The sequence below is a fragment of the Pteropus medius genome, unplaced genomic scaffold (genome assembly GCF_902729225.1).
Source record: "Pteropus medius unplaced genomic scaffold, Ma_sr-lr_union100, whole genome shotgun sequence".
NCBI classification, from domain to species: domain Eukaryota; kingdom Metazoa; phylum Chordata; class Mammalia; order Chiroptera; family Pteropodidae; genus Pteropus; species Pteropus medius.
In genome coordinates, this window is record NW_024341893.1 from 501920 (window position 1) to 522095 (window position 20176).

General features: G+C 53.2%; 1 protein-coding gene across 4 annotated transcripts in view; it reads left to right on the top strand.

Moving 5' to 3' along the window:
* The window catches only part of AKT2 (AKT serine/threonine kinase 2), a 46248-nt gene that overhangs the window by 6828 nt on the left and 19244 nt on the right, over window positions 1–20176 (top strand). For 3 of the 4 annotated variants that reach the window (XM_039853944.1, XM_039853964.1, XM_039853974.1), the window contains exons 1-2: window positions 11521–11558; window positions 18585–18713. The gene's annotated coding sequence lies outside the window, so the exon portion shown is untranslated. Of the gene's footprint in view, window positions 1–11520; window positions 11559–18584; window positions 18714–20176 lie in introns of those variants that run through there. The other variant, XM_039853953.1, reaches the window with a different exon arrangement.

Sequence of the window (20176 nt, forward strand, 5' to 3'; positions counted from 1 at the left end):
GGTTCTCATTACTCTTCTGATGATCGTTTTGCTTTCTGTTCTGGACAGAGCCGGCACCGAGTAGGCCTCAGTTGTCCCAGAAATGGCGGGATTAGCTGCATTCGATGCCTGCTTGGGAGATGGAGTATGGCTGCCTCTCTCCACCCCTAATGCCCGTGGCGCTCCAGCTTTGGCCATCCCCTCTCTTTCCCAGTGGCAGGGGGAAAGGAAGAGGGTGGGAGGCATACCCCTACCCTGCGCCTTGGGGTCCTGGTTCCTGAATGGCCTCTGCTGTTAACCTTGGCTGTTTTTTATCATTTGTGTATTCCACTCTTTCACCAAAATAATTTATTGAGTACCTGCTACGTGCCGTATATAGTTCTGAAAGCCAGGGAGCGGCATGCAGTCCAGTGGGGAAGGCAGAGAAACAGGAGGTGCCCTACTGAATGCTCAGTGTGGCTGAAGAAAAGAGCAGAGAGCTAGCGGCTTGGGGGGAGGGGGCTTGGGGAAGGCTCCTGAGGTGAGAAGTGAGGCCTGAGGCCGTGAATTTGAAAGCCCAGAGCAGTGGGCCAGGTGAGGGTACAACACAGGAAAGGCCCTGAAGTGGGAGGTACCTTGATGTGGTGACACTGTGGCTGAAGGGGGGTGGCGAGAGGAGTGTGGCAGGACCCAGGTCTGGCAGATATGTGTGGGGTCCCCTAGGGCTGCGCTTCTCAAAACTTGTGTCCAAAGACCTGGGGAGTGGTGGTGGCGGGTGCTGAGCATGTGTTTTGGGGTAGTGTCTGCAAGTTGTCTACTTTTCTTAGCTGTGTGTTTTCATTTAGATGATATTTTCAGAAAGTTAATATAGGCATGTCATGAGTCATCGGGATGATTCTTATAACCGACTGGTGACAGTGTTCATGTAGCTGTCAGTTCCATAGCTCTGACTGAGCAGCTCAGGTGGACCCTTGACTTTGGAGTTGGGCTTTGTGTAGGTGCTGCCTGCCTTCGAGGGTGCTCGTCTCATCCCCAGCTGTGCGTGAAGCACGTCTCACTGGGTCCCCCTGATGACGCTGGGTCGGTAGGGAAAAGCGTCGTTTGAAATAACATAAACATATGCTTAGGTTGGTATAAAGATCCCATTTCATAGACGAGGATGCTGAGATTCAGAGAAGCGACCTGTGCAGTTTGGAAGTGGCCGTCAGGATGTAAGTTGGCCAGGACCCTGGGTATGCATTCATGCCTCTGAGTGCTGTTCCAGCCCTCTGGGCTGAGCGGGTCAGGGCTCGGGGGCTGCGGCATCGTGCGGGAGCCCCTTGGGCCTGTGAGCGTCATGGCACTTACCTCGCTCCCACCCCTCCTCCTGTCCTCCGGCTCCTGCTGCTTCCTTAGCAGAGATTCTGGGGAGCTGTACTTCCAGTCTGCTAGCCTCTAGCCATGTGTGGCCATCTGAATTTTAAATAATTAAAATCAGACAAAACTAAAAATTCAGTTCTTTAGTTGTACTAGGCACAGTAGTCACGTTTCCATCATTACAGAAAGTTCTGTTGGCTAGATCAGCCGTCTCCTGTACTCGCCCATCATCTTGGGCACATGATTTGTTCTCTCCCGGTCTCAGTTTCCTCTTCTGAAGTATGGGGACGGTAACAGCATCTGCCTTGCAGGGTTGCTGTGAGGGTTGGTATTAACCCACACCAGGTACGTTGTGAGCACTCAGAAAATGCTAGCCGTGGATAGGACCCTGCCTGTTTGCTCCCAGGTGTCCTAGGGATAAAATGGGATGGGACTCAGGCCATCAGGTCCTGCTTCAGAGCTCCCGGCCGGGAAGGCAGCAGCGAGGATGTGGAGCAGTGCCTGGGAGGGAGGGACCCCTCAGTGCGACTGGAGGGGCCCTGTGTGTGTGCGCACATGCTTGTGTATGTCGGGGGCAGCCCAGGTCTGGGAGGGCGAGGGCGGGCTGGCCAGGGTGGAGGTCAGAGGGGGCCCGGTCTCTTAGAAAAAGGGCAGAGGGAGGTAGAAGAGGCTCAGGGACAGGACAGCATGATCCAGTCTTCTCATTGCTGTCCTAGCTGCCTCACCTTGAATGCTCACTGAATCCTTTCCAGTCTCAGTTTCCCCATCTGTGAAGTGTGGGTCTTCATAGTCCCCAAGTGAGCCAGGTGGTGGGAGTGTCAGACTAATGCACAGGGCTTCTTCCGGAGACAGCTCCTAGAGAAGAAGCCTGTGGTACAGCCCCCGCTTCCCTGGGGCCAGGGGATTCTGTATGCTGCCTCTGCCTCAAACCGACAGTTCTCCATCTCTCTACAAGCAACAGCCACAGCTTTACAGTGGCCTCGCAGGCCCTGCCCAGCCTGGTTTCCAGCTTCCTCTGTAGTCGCTCCCCCCACCGCCTCCTGACTGACTGTGTCTCACGCAGGCCACACCTTGGCACTGCCCTCCTCCAGGTCTCCACATGGCTGCCTAGTCTTTTCAGGTTTCTGTGCAGATTTCGCCTTCTCAGTGAGCCCTTCTCACCCTGTACAAAATCAGAAACCCTCCTCCCCTTCCCAGCGCCCAGTCCTCCATAGCATTTGTTAACTCCTGATGTCCTGTATAATTTGCCTATTTATTTAACTTATTTATTTTAATGTCTGATCTCCCCCCCCCGCCCCCACGCACACCTTTTCATAAGCTCCCCCAGGGCAGGGAGTTTGTTTTGGTCACTGCCGCCTCCCTGGTGACCGGAGCGTGGGTGCCATATCTGTGGAATGAATGAATGCAGGGTTTGTTGTTTCACCTTCACTTGGTAGAACTCTGAGCTCAAAAGCTGTGGTTTGCCACCCTCACCTTGCATTAATGAAAGCTCTGGGCCTGGCCCAGTGCTGGGTGGGGCTGAGGTACAGTGGGGAGCAGGACAGACCCTGTCCCAGCCTGTGGAGCTCCCAGGCCAGCGAGGGAGACACCCAGATGATTGAGCCCGCTAGAGCTAAGCGCTGCGAGGGCTCAGGAAGGCTGAGCTTGGCCGTCAGGGCAGGCTTCCCTGAGGGTTTAGCAGGTGAAGGTGAGTGAGCAGTACGCCACGTTGGGGGACTAGCACGTGCAAAGGCCCTGGGGTGAGAGAGAGAGCAAGGAGTGTTCAGGAGACCGAGAGAAGGAGAAAATGTGTTCAGGGCAAGGTCAGGGCAAGCATGCTGACCTGTGGGGCCGGAGAACAGGCAGAGGCCCCCTCAAATGGGCCCACGTAGCCTCCATCAGGGCCTTGGACCTGATCCCTGAGCAGGGGAAGGACAGGGTCAGAGCTGTGTTTGGAGGATCCCTCTGGCCTTGGCATGGTGCTTTCAGTGTGTGCAGCGCCCACAGCCAGGCAGCCTCAGATGTTGGACATGAGTTCTGTGGGTGCTGTAAGGCCCCGGGTGGCTGGGTGAGGGGGAATGTGTTGGGGGGCGGCAGGGAAGACGAGGAAATTTGCTGTGGTGCGTATTCCTGTCTCAGTAGCTTTGGCGGCCCGCCCACACCTTCAGCCTGCTTCCAGTCCTGCCTGCTCCAAGTAGACAGATGGGGCACTTGGGAGGACTGTGGCGTTTAAGAGAAAAAACGTGTCTTTAATGCCACCTTTTTACTAAGGCGGCTGGATGGGTAAAAATTCACGTGTTACAGAGGGCGTGATGTAGGAAGTAAAGGTCCCCATGTCCCCATCCACCACAGTGGTACCTGACAGGTGTTGAGAAGCTGCCATATCAGGCTCTGTCTGAAGGACTTTACGTGGATCGACTTATTTAATCCTCACAACAGCGTTGGCGCTGTGTAGCACGTATTATCTCTAACATCTGGATGAAGAAACAGGTGAAGAAAGGGGAAGTGATTTGCTCAAGGTCACACAGCAAGCAGCGGAGCCGAGGTTGAAACGCATCTGGTTTCTCAGGCCACCTTGGCTCCCGTACCTGTGCCTCTGCCTCTGTTTGCTCTTTAGCACAGTTCCTTTTGTGCAGATGACGGTTGAACTTAGATCTCCTTGTACCTTCCAGCCTGTGATACATACTATGCTCTGTAAGACCCATTGTTGATCGTACAACTGCTTTTCTGGAAAGGATGCTTTTGATGGAATTTGTACGTGGATAGTGAGATGGATGTCAATCTCAGAAATGTCCGCATGTAAAAAAACAAGCATATCAGAATTGAAGTGACATGGTGTATACATGTTTGTTTCGGAAAAGGGATCAGGCTGGATGTCCGTGAGCACTGGGCACTGACGGTCAGCGTCGGCGCTTCGAGGCTGGTTCTCGTGCATAGTGTGCAGCTGGGTGGGCCCGCATCGGAGGCCAGGTGTGTGCTAAGCCCTGCCCATCCATAAGCCCGCGATAGAAGCACTGCCGTCAGCCCCATTGCACAGAGGAGGAAACAGACTTGGGGAGGCTGCGAAGTCGGGCACCGGGGACCTGAATCTGGGTCTGTCTAACTCCAAGGCCGTGTGGTGCAGGGTGCTGGGGGAGCCAGGCTGCCTGGGGTCCCATCCCAGCTCTGTTCTTCCTGGTGGGTGGAGGGGGCAAGCCGTTTCACTTCTGTCACTTAGTTTCTACATTAAAATGGAGGTAATGTAATGAATAGTCCAAGGGCCTGGCACATAGGGTTTCTGTGAGGGTGGAATTCGCATGCACAGAGCGCTTGGGCGCGCCTGGCCTGTGGGAGGTGCTGTGCAGGCATTCCCGCTGTTTAGTGCCATCATGGTGTTGACCATTATTATGATGTCGGATCCTGTTGTGGGTGTTAGGTCGCTTCCAGGGTTCCACTGTGCCAGCAAGAATATCCTCATCACAGCAGTTCTCAACCATGGGTGGCTTGCCCCAAGAGACATTTGGTGATGTCCGAAGGTCCCACCCTGGGGGAGGGTGCGCTTTTGGCTTTAGCGAGTGGGCGGGGTGGGGGAGGGGCGCTGCTCACCGTCTTGCCTGCACGAAGCAGCTCCCACGAGCGGAGAAACCCCTCTGTGCACTGACACAGGCATTTTCTGCAGAAGTTCCTCCAAGGACAGTGTGTTTTTCACATTTTCGGTGTTGCTAAAGTGCCATCACAAAAGTCACAGACCAAGGGAGCCCTTCGCAGAGCCGCGGGTGGTGAATGGGGGTCGCTTCCCTCTGTCCGCCCCACGCCCCTTTCCTCCCAGATTCACGGACAGAGGCTGCCTGTTGAACGACAGGTTCCTGTGGTCTTTGAACTGATCTCCCAAGCCAGTCCTTCTCTGGGCGCTATAGGCAGGCACAGATTAGGGGGCAGGTGACCGAGGCTCCTGGGGGGTCACAGTGCTGGGACAGGCCCCCACCCCACTGTCTCCAGCTCCAGGAGACGCAGAGCCTCTGCGTCCCCTCCCGCCACCTTCGTTCATCTGTGCCGTCTGGCGTGGAAACCAGGTCAGGGAGGGGGGATGAAAGAAAAGGGACCCGGCAAATGGCAACGAAAGGGATGTAGCTTATTTTGAGCCTTTTCCCGGCACAGGGCTTCACTTGGTACACATTCATTTCACAAATACTTAAGTGCCCGCTGTGTGCCTGGCACCCAAGAGAGGCCAGAGCCCCTGCCCTTACCATGCTGACATCACAGTGGGCAAGGGCGGCAGTAAACCGATAAGCAGGTAGATATGAACAATCACGTCAGTGGTACGTGCTTGTGGAGAAAAATAAAGGGTAAGCAGGGGTAGGGTGGGTGCACTTTTGCCTAGGGAGGTTAAAAAGGTTTCTCAAAGAAAGTGACACGTGAGCAGAGACGGAAGAAAGTGGGGAGGGCCTGGATGCCTGGAGCAGAGCCCCACCTGAGGGGCAGCATGTGCCCGGCCCTAGGTCAGGGTGTGCTGGCGTGTCGGGGCAGCCGCAGCAACAGGCACCACCCACGTGGAGTGTGCGCGGACACGTAACGGGGCGATGGCGCAGACCTCGCAGGGCCCTGGGGCTCCCATGAAGGACCTCGGCTTTCATTCTGGGTTGTTGGATGGTTGTTAGCTGAAGGGTGTGAGCAGAGGAGGGATGGGCTCTGGCTCAGGTGGTCACAGGGTCCCAGACCATAGAAGGGGTGAGGACAGAAGCACTAGAGCTCAGCTAGGCCCCACAGCCCTCCTGAGTGGCAGGAAGCACGCGACTAGTTTTGCAGATGAGACAGGTTTGGAAGGGCCCTTCCCGAGGCTGCCAGCTGGGGCACGGCCGTCCTCCTGTGTCGTCCCGTACGTTGCCTCTCATGGGTCTCGCTCCAGCACTGTGAGATGCAGCCTCTGAAGGAGCTCGTTTGGAAACCATTGAGAAATAGATGGAAATAAAAATGTCTTAAAGAAATTTTAAAATAATTTATTATAGAGTGTTTGATCCTTAACAATAGAGTAAGTCAGCGATACCCTCATACTCAATGATACTCTAAAAAATAAACCCTCACCGGTGCAGGCAGAGTCCCCTTTGGGACCCTGTCCAGTCACCCCCTCCTGCGCAGAGCTGACCCTTGCGCTGGTGGAATTCAGCCCCATGCAGCTCTCTGTGCGGAGTTAACTGTGCCCCCCACACTGACGGGGCTGCAGGTGTGCCACCTGCTCTCCTGGAGTGCGTGTCCCTTCTCCAGCAGGACCGTTGTACAGGTGGGAGCATTGTGGTGCACAGAGGATGTCACCTGCCCGTGGCCACACAGCCAAAAGGCAGCAGAGCCCGGGTTGAAATTCGGACTCCCTGGACCTTGGACTCCTCTTCGTCACTCACTGTGACCTGGCCTCCTGAGGGGGAGGGCCCAGGCAGCCAGCCTTGCGGGGGCAGGAGGCCCGATTTTGGCTCCCCTGTATCTTCCGGGCTCCCAACCCGGGTTCTTTTTTATGGTTTTTTTTTTGTCATAAAATACAGAAAAATGTGTTATATTTGTTATAAAAGAAAGAATAACAAATAACTGTAAAGCAAAGCCTGGTGCGATCACCACGGAACATTGTCAGCTCCCAGAAACACTGCGCGCCCACCCCCCACTCCATTATCCCAAATCTAACCGCCCTCGTAACATTTGGATATTTGTTGTCTTGATTTTCTGCACAGTTTACAAAGGAGAAAGGCAGCCCTAAACAAACACGATGCCTGTTTGTTAAGGAGCTCGCTATGACTGGACCCTTGCTGGGTGTGTTTTGTGTCTGGCTCTGTCACTCAGCGTCACGTTCTTTACTTCATCCCTGCCGCTTGCGTCAGTAGGCCGTCGGTCCTCTCCAGTGCCGAGCAGTGTTCTGCTGTATGAATTTATCTGTTTGTTTAGCCATCCTCCAGTGGGTGGACACCTGGTCTGTTTCCAGTTTGCGAATCAGTGTGATTATTGCTGCTGTGAACATTCTAGTACATGTCTCAGTAAGCAAATACACTTGTTTCTGTTGAGGCCGAGGACTTACTGGGCCATGGCGTAGGCATATATTGAGTTTTAATTCTTACTGCCAAACAGTTTTTCATGGTGGTTGAGCATTTGATTCTCCCACCAGTAGTGATTCCTTTACATCCTTGTCAACACTTGGCATTGTCAGTTTTAAAAATTTTAGCCATGTTGGTGAGTGGTTTTAATTTGCATTTCCCGGGCAGCTGGTCAGCTTAGTTTGTTAGAGCATGGTGCTAATTTGCCCGTAACCAGTGGGATTGCATGTGTTCCTTGGTTGTGTGGAGGTCTTCTTCTGTGAGGTGCCTTTGCTCTTTTTACCTGCTTCCCACGTGGCTCACCTCTAGTTGACAGCTGCATCGCTAGCCCAGGTCCTCAGCAGACTCAGGCCTGGGGCTCCCTAGGAAGCAGCGAGTGGGGATGGGGTCACGCCAGGCACTCCCTGCCATGGAGCGTGCTGCCTGCAGCCTAGTGGCTGGAGCAGACCCCTGCATCCAGACACTGGCCTCCTGAGGCTGGTCTCTGTCACCTTGCCTGGGCTGCCTCCATTGGCATCTCCCCAGGGAGCAGGCCATCCTCTTGGCTGGGGTGCCTGACATTTCATCACTGCAGGACTGCGTCACAAACACCTCAGCTGAGGCACCACCCTCAGTGGGAGGACGGGGCAGGATCCAGGCGGGACACAGGGGATCTTTCAGTTCCTCCCTCTGCCCTTGCCCAAGCTGCTGCTGGCTTCTTAGTCGCTGAAGTGAGAATATAAAAAGTGGCCGTGGGGTGCAGAGCAGCGGCCAGGGCTTCCACCACTGTCCGGCCTGGAGACCCAAGGTAAACGCTTCCCTTCTCCGAGCCTCTGCCGTACCCTGGGCATGGTCTCTGCCCCTCTGGTGGGGAGGTCGGGAGCATTCAGAGAGACTGCAGGGGAGCAGCAGCACCCTGCTCAAGGCCACCCACTGGCAGTGGCTCTTGGACCCTGCAACCCTGACCACTGTCGGCCACACCTGGCTGCCTTCACCTCATTCTGATCATTGCAGCCATGTGTTCCGGTGTTCGCTGGGGGCCAGGCAGCAGGCTGATCCTCTGCACACAGTGGGTGCTTTAGTGCTGCTGAATCATGGAGGCTCCTCAAGGTGAACTCGCCAGGCTGGGAGGGGAGGGGAGGGAAGAGCTGAGATCAGACACCAGGCCCTGTTTTTTACCTCCACGTCCACCCTGCCTTTGGACTCTGGGTCCATCCCAGACCTTTGGGAACTATTCCAAACAGCTCGTACCAGGGAAAGTGTGGTGTTGGCCCACGTTGGGGAGGGATTCCCTACGTCTCCACAGCAGCTGCCAGTCCCTACGTGTTCTCCCACCCACCTGACCTGGCTCCTGACCCTGTAGCCACAGTCACGTGGGCCCCTTGGCAGTTCTCTACACTTTCCAAGCTCCTTTTTGCCTCAGGCGCTTTGCACTTGCTATTCCCCTGCCTGGAATTCTTTTCCCTGCATGTCGGCGGGGCTCACTCCCTGCTCACATGTCCCCCATACGCATGGCTAACATGGCTCCGTTTCCTGTCTCCATTTCCTCTGCTTTATTTTTCTTCTCGGCGCCTCTCCGCCACCCAGCATTGTTACTGTGTGTATTGGTGCCTTGTTTGCCTCCCCCGCTGGAATGTGAGCATCCTACAGGCAGGGGCTATGTCTTAGTGACGCCCCTGTCTCTGGTACCTAGGGTAGTGTCTGGAGCTTAGGACATACTCAAAAAATTGGTTACGTGACTAGATCCTAGAAACATTTCGATGGCTGCGTCTGGTTCTGGGCTTGGGGGTCTATTGAGGAAATTTGGATTCATTCATTGTGTACCCAGCAGATACCCAGACGTTGTGTTGGTCCACTGTGTTAGCATTGATAGGCGTGGGGAGACTGGCTGAGGAAGTGCACAGAGAGCCCCCAGTGAAGCCTCTGAGGTCAGCAAGGCTTCCTTTCCTGGAGGAGGCATTGGTTCAGCTGCGACCTCAAGGAGCGAGAAGTCACAAAGGTATGGGGGATGGAGATCAGGGGTAAGGGCCTAAGTCACAGAAGTGGGGCAGAAAGTGGGGATTGAGGGAGGAGGGACTAGACGGGTGGGTAGTGCCAGGTGTAATTATTGTCACGGTCATTAGCCTTTACTGAGGGCTTTTTAGATGCCTCGCGGTTCCTAGAAAGGGAGGGACGGGGCCAGATTTAGACAGAGTATAGGGACTGAGAGCAGAGGCTGGGAGCCCAGGGAGCAGCGGGGTGGGCGGGGTGGAGGGGGAGGCGGAGGGCGTGGGAGAGGTGGTCAGAAAGCTGGGTGGCTGGGCACCGCGGACCGCCCAGGCCAGCAGGGGTGGGAGGCTGTGGCTACGGCCAGCGAAGCCAGGTCCTGCAAGTCCTTGAATCCCAAGCTGAGGAGCTTGGCTCTTGTCCGAGGCCAGTGGGAAGCCGCGGAAGGGTTTTGAGTAGGGGAAGGACGGGATCAGGTTTGAAGGTCCCTCTGGCTGCTGAATGGGGGGAGGTTGAAGGGGGTCGTCCAGGGAGGAGGTGGGGGGTCTCATCCTGCCGGATGAGAACAGGGCTGAATCTGAGCCAGGCCCACGGAGGGTGGGATGGAGTGGCTGGTCACATTAGTGCTTGAAGTGCAGACTGGTGGGAGAGTCAGGGTTGAGGAGCTGGCAGTCGCGAGTATTTGGGGCGGTGGGGGTGCAAGCCCCTTGGGGCGCTGGTCATGCCTGCTGGCGGGGAGCCCCTCTTGCTGTTTCTGGCTCCGCCTTTGCAGCTTGGAGTTCGGAACGTGGTTTCTGAGCCGCTCTTTACTTCCTTGTCCCTGTCCATCTTGTCTTTCCCCCGCTTCCTCCCACTTACCTCCTTCCCTCTGCCCAGTCGGGCAGCCTGCCACTGTCACATGCCAGGCAGTAGTGTGTCCGGCCCACCAGCTCCCCTGGGGCACGAGAGAAAGCTGATGCCCATGGTGTCCCCGGAGCCAGCTGCCATTTCTCTGGGGGCCACCGTAGCTCCTGACCTGCTGTCCGCAAATAACCCCCGGCCAGGAAAGGCGAAAGGCGCCTTGCGCTCCATGGCCCCTGTCCAGGCCTGCGGCTCCAGGTAGGGGCCCAGCTGGCAGCTGCCTCCCGCCCTTCTCCCTGGGAACCTGAGACAGAAGCAGCGGCCTCGGCGTCTGTCAGTCTATCAGCTGCTGGTCCCTGAGGACAGAAGTGGAGGTCTGGGGAAAGGGACCAGGGCCTTGGTCGAGCCCTCAGGACTGGCTTCTAGGCCTCAGACAAGTGCATACGCAGTAGGTTGCTTTCTTGTTCGAGATCCTGGGTACTTGAGTTCTGACTTTCCTTGGTTATTTGGCAGGGGCAAGGAGGGACCTGAGGCTGAAGGAGTGACATGGGGTGGCCCGGTGCAGCGGGATGGGGGTACTTGGCTTGCTAAAGGTGGCAGATTGGTGGTTCCCTGGTTTGGAAAGGAGAGTGAGAGTGAGAGTGAGAGTGAGAGTGAGAGTGTGAGAGAGGAGAGAGAGAGAGAGAGAGAGAGAGAGAGAGAGAGAGAGAGAGAGAGAGAGAGAAAGAGAGAGAGAGAGAGGCGTGTGTGTGTGTGTGTGTGTGTGTGTGTGAGAGAGAGAGAGAGAGAGAGAGAGAGAGAGAGTAGAGAGAATGCAGTGTTGGGGGGCAGGCAGATTGGTGGCTTGAGTTACCCCCAGGTGCCTGTGGCTGGTGTGATCTCATCCCAGGCCACCTCAAAGCGTTTAAGATGGACACATGGACAGTGGGGCCACGCCTCCCCTGCCACCTTCCCTGGCCTGAAGTGAAAGGAGGCTGCCCTGCCTCCAGGAGGTCCTGAGGCTAACGGCCTGGCCTGCTCGAGAAGGCCAGGGAGCCCTGCTCCTGAGTCAGGTTTCCCGAGGGTGGTAATGCGGTCTCCTTCCCACAGGGTTGGAGTCCCTGGGGAAATCTTGCACATCCCCCTCACAGTATTCCGGGGCAGGGCTCTCCCACCATGGCTTCAATCTGTAAGGAAGGGAGAGCCGGCCAGAGGGTCTCTTCAGAGCTCGGCGCCCCATGGAAGGGAACGGGCATGAGTCCCCTCCCACTCTCACTGGCTCCTTCTTTAATTGCAGATCGGTGTGCTCGGTCCACCGTGCTCCCGTATGTCCCAGCTGCCCCTGAGGTTGTCTCGGAAGCAGACATGGTCACGCCACAATACAGAACGTAGGTGTTCGTCATCAAAGAAGGCTGGTTTCACAAGCTGGTAAGGGGTTGCTTTGCCCGTGATTGTGTGTAAAGTTTTCTTCCCCAGAAAAGGCTACAAGCACATTTTACGGCATTAACACACACACACACACATGGCAGACACACACACACACACACACTCTCGACAGCTGCTGTCCTGAGAGGCAGAGGTGCAAGATCTTCACAGCCCCAGGGGCCAGCATCTGAGCCTCGCCTGCCTGGCCCAGGCCATAGTTACTTACAGGCCCGCTTCATGGAACCCGCCAGCAGTAATCTGGGCGGGGGAGCTGCGGCTCCGCCCGTGGCTGAGTCCTCAGGCCTGCCTGGACACTCTGCGTGAGCCCACAAGCCAGGCCTCGAGTTCTGTGTCTGCATGCGTGATCTCATTGGGCCACAGTTTATAGATGAAGAAATTGAGGCTCAGAGAGGGAAGGTCATTTAACTGAAGTAGCACACTGAGGTGATAGTCAACATTCATTTATTCAGCGAATACTCAATGAGTGTGTGTGGTGTGTCAGGCTATTCTGGACTCGGGACAATGAGGTGCCCTTATGGATTTTACGTTCCATCGGAAGGTGGGGACAAACAGTAAACAAATAAGTAGATAAGTGCTGTTGTGAAAAGTAGGAACTCGGGGATGGCTGGAGAGGGGGTGTCAGGGGAAGCCACTCTGAGGAAGTGCCAGTGAACAGAGCCCTGGAGGAAGCAAGACATAGGTGGGTAAGGGCGACAGCAAGGCGAAGGGGGCAGCGTGGCTGGAGCAGAGCGAGGGCGAGCAGGGAGGAGACGCGGCAGAGCAGTGATGCCGCATCAAACCACAGACGGGGCCTGGCCTTCCACTCGCCAGGTGACCGGAAGCCCAGGAGAGTGTGAGCCGGGGTGTGACCTGGTCTGGTCGTGCTGGTGGGCAGCCGAGCCAGAGAAATGGCGTTATTTACAGGGCGGAGACTACGAGACTAGACCCCTAGACTCCAGGCTGCCTTCCCCAGGACCGTGGCACTTCCTAGCTCCGCTGTGTCCAGGGGCAGCTGGGGAGAAGCGTGAGGAGGAAGGAGATGCTGTCCTGGCTTGTGTGCACCTTCCCCGATGGAGGGAGGGTGCCGGGCCTGCGCTCCGTGCGCTTCCATTTAGTCAGCAGCATTTACTGAGCAGCTCCTGTGCTCTAGGCACTGATCAAGGCGCTGGGGCAGATCCAGGACTCAGGCAAAATCCCTGTCCTCGTGTTGATGTCTTACATTTAGTGAGGGGGCGGGTGGCACCTGAGTAGGCCCACGTGTCCAGTGGCGCTAAGTGCCACGGATGAAAACCAAACAACTTGACGAGGGGCCGTGAGGTGGGCAGGGGCCTTTCATAAACAGGGCGGCCAGGGAGGGTCTCACCGGCAAGGGGCTGTTGGAGTAACGATCTGCGGGAGGCAAGGTAGCGATTCCCATGACCGATGGGCAGGAGCCATGAATGTGGCGAGGGGAGTGGACGGGCATGTCTGAGGAGGGCAGGAAGGCCGATGGGGCCAGCCGTGTGGGAACTACTTGCAGACAGAGCAGTGATGAGGGACAGAGGCGACTTCTCGGGGCCAGGCCTCCTCTGTCAGACTGAGTTGGGAGACCTGTTCTCAGTGCCCTTAAAGGCAGGGATGACATTCAGGGCAGCTCAGCCTGCCCCCCAGGCTGCGCCCTGAGTTTAGGGCTGTCGACAGAGTGTTCTGAACCTTGGCAGATGGCAAAGTTCTCACCCTGGCTCTGCCACTTCCTCTTGTGACTGAGCACACCCTTACCTCTCTGAGCCTTGGTTTCACATCTGTAACATGGGTTAACAGCCCAAGCCTCTGCCGTTGTCAGCTCCCTGAGGGCAGGGATTCGATCCGGCCTGCTCCCTGCAGTGTCCCCAATGCTTAGAAGAGTGCTTGGCACATGGTGGGCGCTCGGTACCCGATTGTGGAATGAGCGGTTGGGATCGTATGCGTGGGTGGTGTGAGTGTGGACTGGCGAGCCGGTGTCTCAGCTCCTGAGTTTGCTGAGGCCCATCGCTCCCTGGGCAGAGGCCTAGCAATCCGGAGGTGGCCGGACGGTGGCGGGGGTGCAGCTACGTCTCTGGTCCGGGGCCGTCGATGGTATTCCATGCATCTCAGCCCCTCTCGGGCTTCCAGTGTCTCTGCTTGTGCTGTCGGGGGGCCGTGTGCGCTCCGAGAAGACTAGCTGGGATGCGCCTGCCTTGGGTCCGCTCTGCACACACGTTTGCGTGTCGCTCCTGGGCCTCCCAGTGCCGGCCACTCTGAGCAGCAGCTGGCCAGGTGGGCCCTGCTCACTGCAGCTCTTTTGGTACCTGTGCCATCCCACCCCACCCAGCCTGGCCCTAGTTTACTGTGTGCCCGCTCTGCGCCAGGCACAGCTGTGCCGCGGTGAGCCTGATTTTGGTGTACTTCACAGCTGGCCTGTGAGGCGGGCATCCTACAGACCAGGGCGCTGCAGCCTGTCAACCGCACCGAGGTTTGGACTCGTCTCCCAGCTCCTCAACCCATGCTCTCGAGGCCTGGCCCGTGTGCCGCCTCATCCAGCTGGGTCAGTTCAAGGAACTGGCAGAGTGAGAACACTGTTGTTTGGCTCATGCCTTGTGCTGGGCCCCGTTCTGACAAAGCCACAGCACACCCTGCCAGGCCCTGCCAGGCCTGGCCCTGCCTGCCAGTCTAGAGGCAGACATCGTAGTGGTCAGGAGCGTAGACGGAGCAAGCCTGGGTTCCATCCTGGCTCACCGAGTCATCGGTTGTGAGCCTTAAGCAAGTAATGGAAGCTTGCTATGCCTCAGTTTGCTCATCTGTAAAATGGGATTATTGTGGGGATGTCTGTCCTTTCCTTCCTTTCCTTTTTATTAGCTTGTTACCAATGCATAAAATAGCACAGGTAAGGGCCCAACTCGTAAGCTCAACCCCAAACCAGTGTCCAGATCAAGAAACAGAATGAGGGAGTCCCTAGAAGCCCCACCGCACCCCCCAGGCAGTAACACGCTCCTCACTGCTAGTATAGGCGAGGTTTTCTTGCTTTGTTTTGTTTTTTTGAAATTGAGGTGAAATTTACTTAAAATTAACTGTTTTAAACTGTGTAATTCAGTGGTCTTTAGTACATTCACAGTGTTGTGTGAGCACTTTCTAGTTCCAAAACATTTTCCTCACCCTAAAGGAATCCCCTATCCTCATTAAATGGTCAGCCCCCATCTCCCCCTTCTAGCCCTGGCAGCCACCAGTTTGTTTTGACTGTATGGATTAACTTATTTTGGACATTTCATGTAAATGAATCATATAATATGTGGCCTTTTGTGACTGAGTTCTTTCACTTAGCGTAATGTTTTTGAGGTTCGTCTGTGTTGTAGCACGAATCAGTACTTCATTACTTTTTATGGCCGAATAATATTCCATTGCATGAACATACCACAGTTTGTTTATCCACATATTCATTAATGGACATTTGAATTATTTCTAACTTTTGGCTTTTGTGAATAGTGCAGCTATGAACGATTGTGTACAAGTATTTGAGTATTTGTTTTCAGTTTTTTTGGATATACACCTAGGAATGGAATTGCCGAGTCATATATTCTGTGTTTATGATGTAATGTATTCCCTATAGGTAATGCATGTAAATATACGTGTATGTAAATAATTTGGGTCATATGTTCTGTATTTATAATCTACAGTGTATATTCTATATTTAACTTGGCGGAGGAGCGAGACTTTTCCACAGGGCTGCACCATTTTTACATTCCCATCAGCAGTGCACAGGGGTTTCAGGTTCTCGACATCCTCATCAATATTTCTTCTTTTTCTGTTTGTTTTCTTCTTCATATCTTTTTTTTTTTTTTTTTTTTGTTAAAAGCCATCCTAGTGACTGCGAAGTGGTTTTGATTCGCATTTCCCTTATGACCGATGATGTTGAGTATCTTTTCACGTGCTTGTTGACCATTTGTAGTGTCTTTGGAGAAATGTCTATTCAGGTTCTTTTCCCATTTTATAATCCGGCTGTTGTCTTTTTATTGTTGGGTTGTAACAGTTCTTTATTCTGTGTTTAGGTCCTTATCAGATACATGATTTGCAAACATTTATGTTCATTTGTTTGATTTGTCTTTTTATTTTCTTGATGTCCTTTGCACAAAAGTTTTTAATTTAATGAGTCCGCTTTATTTTTTTTCTTTTGTTACTTGTACTTTTGGTGTTATATCTAAGAATCAATTGCCAAATCCAAGATTAGGAAGATTTACCCCTTTGTATTCTTCTAAGAGTTTTATAGTTTTAGCTCTTACATTTAAGGCGATCCATTTTGAGTGCATTTTTGTATGTAGTGTATGGTATGGGGTAGGGGTCCAACTCTGTTCTTTTGCTTGCATGCGGATATCCAGTTGTCCCAGCACCATTTGTTGAAAAGACCAGTCTTTTCCCATTGAATGGTCTTGATGCTCTTGTTGGAAATCAATTGATTATAGATGTGTGTGTGTTTTCTTTAACTTTAAATTCTATTCCATTGGTCTGTATGTCTCTCCTTATACCACATTGATTTGATTACTGTGGCTTTGTAGTGAGTTTTAAAATTGGGAAGTGTGAGTCCTTTTACTTCCTTCTTTTTCAATATTGTTTTGTCTGTTTGGAACTCCTTGCCATGTGAATTTGAATTCTATGTAAATTTGAGGATTGGCTTTTCCGTTTCCTCAAAAAAGGCTGTTGGAATTTTGATAGGGCATGTGTCAACTCTGTAGATCACTTTTGGGTAGTGTTGTCATCTTAAGTATATCAAGTCTTCCAGTCCATGAACACAGGATGTCTTTGCATTATTTAGGTCTTTAATTTCTTTCAGCAATATTTTGTAGTTTTTAATGTATGAACTTTTCACCTCATATTATTATAAATGGAATTGTTAATTTCTTTTTTGGATTGTTCACTGCTGGTATATAGAAAGATAGCTCATTTTTGTGTGTTTTATTTTGCTGAATGTGTTTATTCTAGTAATTATTTTGTGGATTCTTTGCGATTTTCTGTATTTATAGGATCATGTTATTTGCAAAGAAAGATAATTATACTTTTTCCTTCACATTGGATGCCTTTCATCTCTTTTCTTTTCCTCTGACTGGAACATCCAGCACAGTGTTTAAGAGCAGTGGGGAAAGTGGACGTCATTGTCTTGCTCCTAGTCCTAGGGGAGAGCTTTCAGTCTTTCATTGAATATCGATGTTAGCGCTAGGTTTTTCATAGATGCCCTTTCTCGTGGGGAGGAAATTCCCTTCTATTCCGAGTTTGCTAAGTTGTGTTTTTGTTTTTGTTTTTTTTTATCATGGAAGAGCGTTGGATTTTTATCAAATGCTATTTCTGCCTCAATTGAAATGATCATGTGTTTTTTTTCTTTCATTCTATTTTGTATTACATTAATTGATTTTCATATATTGAACCACCCTTTCATTCCTGAGATAAAACCTACTTGGTTCTTTAAATCTGCTATTGAATTTGGGGTTTTGCTAGGTTTTGAAATTTATATAGATGGAATCATTTACTATCTACATTTGGAAAAAATTTAGTAAGTTAAAACCTATCAGATACTTAGCGTAGTGCCTGGCCCAAAGTACCACTGTAGTGTTATCTAATCATCGTCATGGTCATTATCATCATCATCATAAGCAGTTAATGGATATCTTTATAATAGGAAACAAAGACTCCGAGAAGTGAAGTTGTGCATCTTGTCACCACAGTCAATTTTAGCACATTTCACTGCTGCTCTCCTGCCCGCCCTCTCCTCCACCCTCCTTCTACCCAGGTGCCCCTTGCGAGGCACTCTCACACCTGGCTGCCTGCCCTCACTTCTTTCCCTCCCCACCCTCCCCCAGGCGAATGCTAATCTACTGTTCATGTCTGCAGATTTGCCTAGTCTGGACATTTTATATGAATGGACTCATCTAATTTGTGGTCCTTTGCAACAAACTGTTTTAACTTACATGAATTATGGTTCATCCATGCTATAGCATCCATGCTTTGTTTCTTTTCATGATCTAATAATATTCTGTTGTATGGATATACCACAGTTTGTTTACTCACTCATTAGTTGATGGACTTTTGGGCTGTTTTCACTTTTTACTTTTATGACTAATGCTGCCATGGACATTTACGTACAAGTTTTTATTTCACCATCTCTTTTTTTGAGAACTTAAATAGTATTTTATTTTATTGATTTTCTAAAAATTTTATTTATTCATTTTATCGACATGTCATTGACGTATAGTATCCTGTTAGTTTCAGGTGTACGTCATAGCGATTTGATAATTATGAAATGTTCCCCATGATAAGTCTAGTTACATGTGTCACCATACAGAGTTATTACAATGTCATTGACTAATAATCCCCTATGCTGTACTTCACATCCCTGTGACTTACTTATTTTGTCACTAGAAGTTTGTACCTTTAATTCCCTTCACCTGTTTTGCACTCCACCTCATTTTAATTCTTAGCAGCTCTCTGAGGAGTGGGTTCTTGTAACTGTGTGTGTGTGTGCGTGTGTGCGTGTGTGTGTGTGCATGTGTGTTAAGTACACAGGGTGCTTGGATATTCATGGTTAGAACAAATGGAAGGGGTCAAGGGACACTTGAAGGTCAGAGCAACAGTTATACCCGGCCTGGCACAGTGTTTTGACATTTGATCTACCTGCACGGCTGCACTGGTGAATACTAGCCCATGGGATTTGGCCTCACAGGGCCACAGGGCATGTATGTTTGAAAGCCTGGGCCTCTCCTGGGACTGGGCCATGTGCTGGCAAGGATGGCTTGCTGCTGGCCACACGCTGAGGCAACTGGTGCCCTGGGGCACTTCAGTAGGCACCTGACTGCCAGGCATGACCTCTGAATCACTGGGCCCAGCCGGGCGCCTCGCCTGCGTCAGCAGGGGCCGCCTGAGGGTTTCTCTGGGAGAGGCACTTCCTGCCCAGCCTCTCATCCACCCTTCTCCTGCCCCGTGCCCCCTGTGCAGCACTGTCACGCTGAGCTGCCTGTCCTGCCCTTTGTCCCCACCCCCTTCTTGGTTCAGGTGAATACATCAAGACCTGGAGGCCGCGGTATTTCCTGCTGAAGAGTGATGGCTCCTTCATTGGCTATAAGGAACGACCCGAAGCCCCCGACCAGACACTGCCCCCGCTAAACAACTTCTCCGTTGCAGGTGCGTCTTGAAGTGGGCGGGTGTTCAGAGGACGGTGGCAAGTCTTGGGGGCACATGGGGTCAGCTGTTCTTGCGTTGTGGGCCTGACCAGGGCCTGTGTGCCCTGTTCCCCGTCCTGCTGCTGCTCTACCCGTGTGTTAGGTGGGCCCCGGGGCTGTGCCGGTGGATGAGGGATCGTGGGAAGCAGGGAGAAGCCAGGTGTTCCCCAGCCCTCCTCCCGTCCCCAGGCAGCACTGCCTCTGTGGTTCTAGCTGCTGTTGCTGGTCGGGCCCTGGGGTTCTGGCTGGTGTCAGATGCCTCTGCGCTCTGCTAACAGCCCGTTTCTCCCCCTCTCTAACCTGGAGGCAGCCGTGGCCTCCCTCCAGCTGACGGCAGGGCTGACCTCATGTCCTCCGTCTCTCCGGTATCCGAGTAGTGCCTTCCAGCTGGACCCTGGCCAGTGAAAGCTTGGCAGGCCCAAAGCCGTTGCCTGGGCCTTGCGGAACCACAGTCCTGCCTCTGACCCCCTGCTTCCTTCCTTCCTTGCTGACCTGGTTGGTCACCACATCACCGTATCCTCGGTATCCCATCTCTTAAGAACATGACCGAGACGCTCGCGTCTCCACTGCCACTCCTCAGCCGACCGCTGTCCTCTCCCACAAGCTCCCTGCTCCGGAGTCTTGCCCAGTCTGCTCCCACCTGTTCTCGCTGGGATCCAGCCCCAGTCCCCTCTTAAAGCCTGGGCCTGGTTGCTTTCCCCTTGTGCTGGGGACTCCGACATGGCTGCTCCCAGCCCTGGCTTCTCACCTGAACGGCCAGCCTGCCCTGGGCAGCTCTCTGCACGTTGCTCTCTGGGTGTCCTCTAGGTTCCTTACACCCACCATGTTCCAAACGGGCCTTATAGTCTCCCCCCTCTCCCCAACCTTCTCCTACTCCCTGTCTCCATCTGGGGGAGGGTCTTATAGCCCCCTGGTCCATAGGCTTTAGCCTCATCCTAGGTGCCTCTCTCTGCCTCCCCTCTGGCATGTCTGTCTGCCCTCGCCTACCCTCCCCGCGGCTCTACTCTTGGTGGATCCCTGGGCTCCTCCCTGGGCTCCTCCCTGGGCTCCCAGCCTCTCTTCTCTCTCACTCTGCATGGCAGCCAGAGGACTGTCTGCATCTGTTCACATCCCTTCCCTATTTAAGCCTTCCGTAGCTCCCTCTTGCTTTCAGACAAAGTCTAGATCCTTCCCCATGCTCCCGAGCCATGCAGGGCGGTCCCTGCCTGCCTCTCCAGCCTGTCTCTTCTCACACCTAGAGCAAAACTTGACATTTCCTGAGTGTGCGGGGCGTCTCTGGCACTTCTAGGCTCTGGACAAGATGCACCTTTCTGCCTGACTGGCCACATTCTCTCTTCTGTCAGGGCTCAGGGCACAGATGCCTCTTTCTCTGAGAGGTCCGCCTGGGCTTCCCCCCATCACTGCCCTGATGCTAAGCTGTCTAGT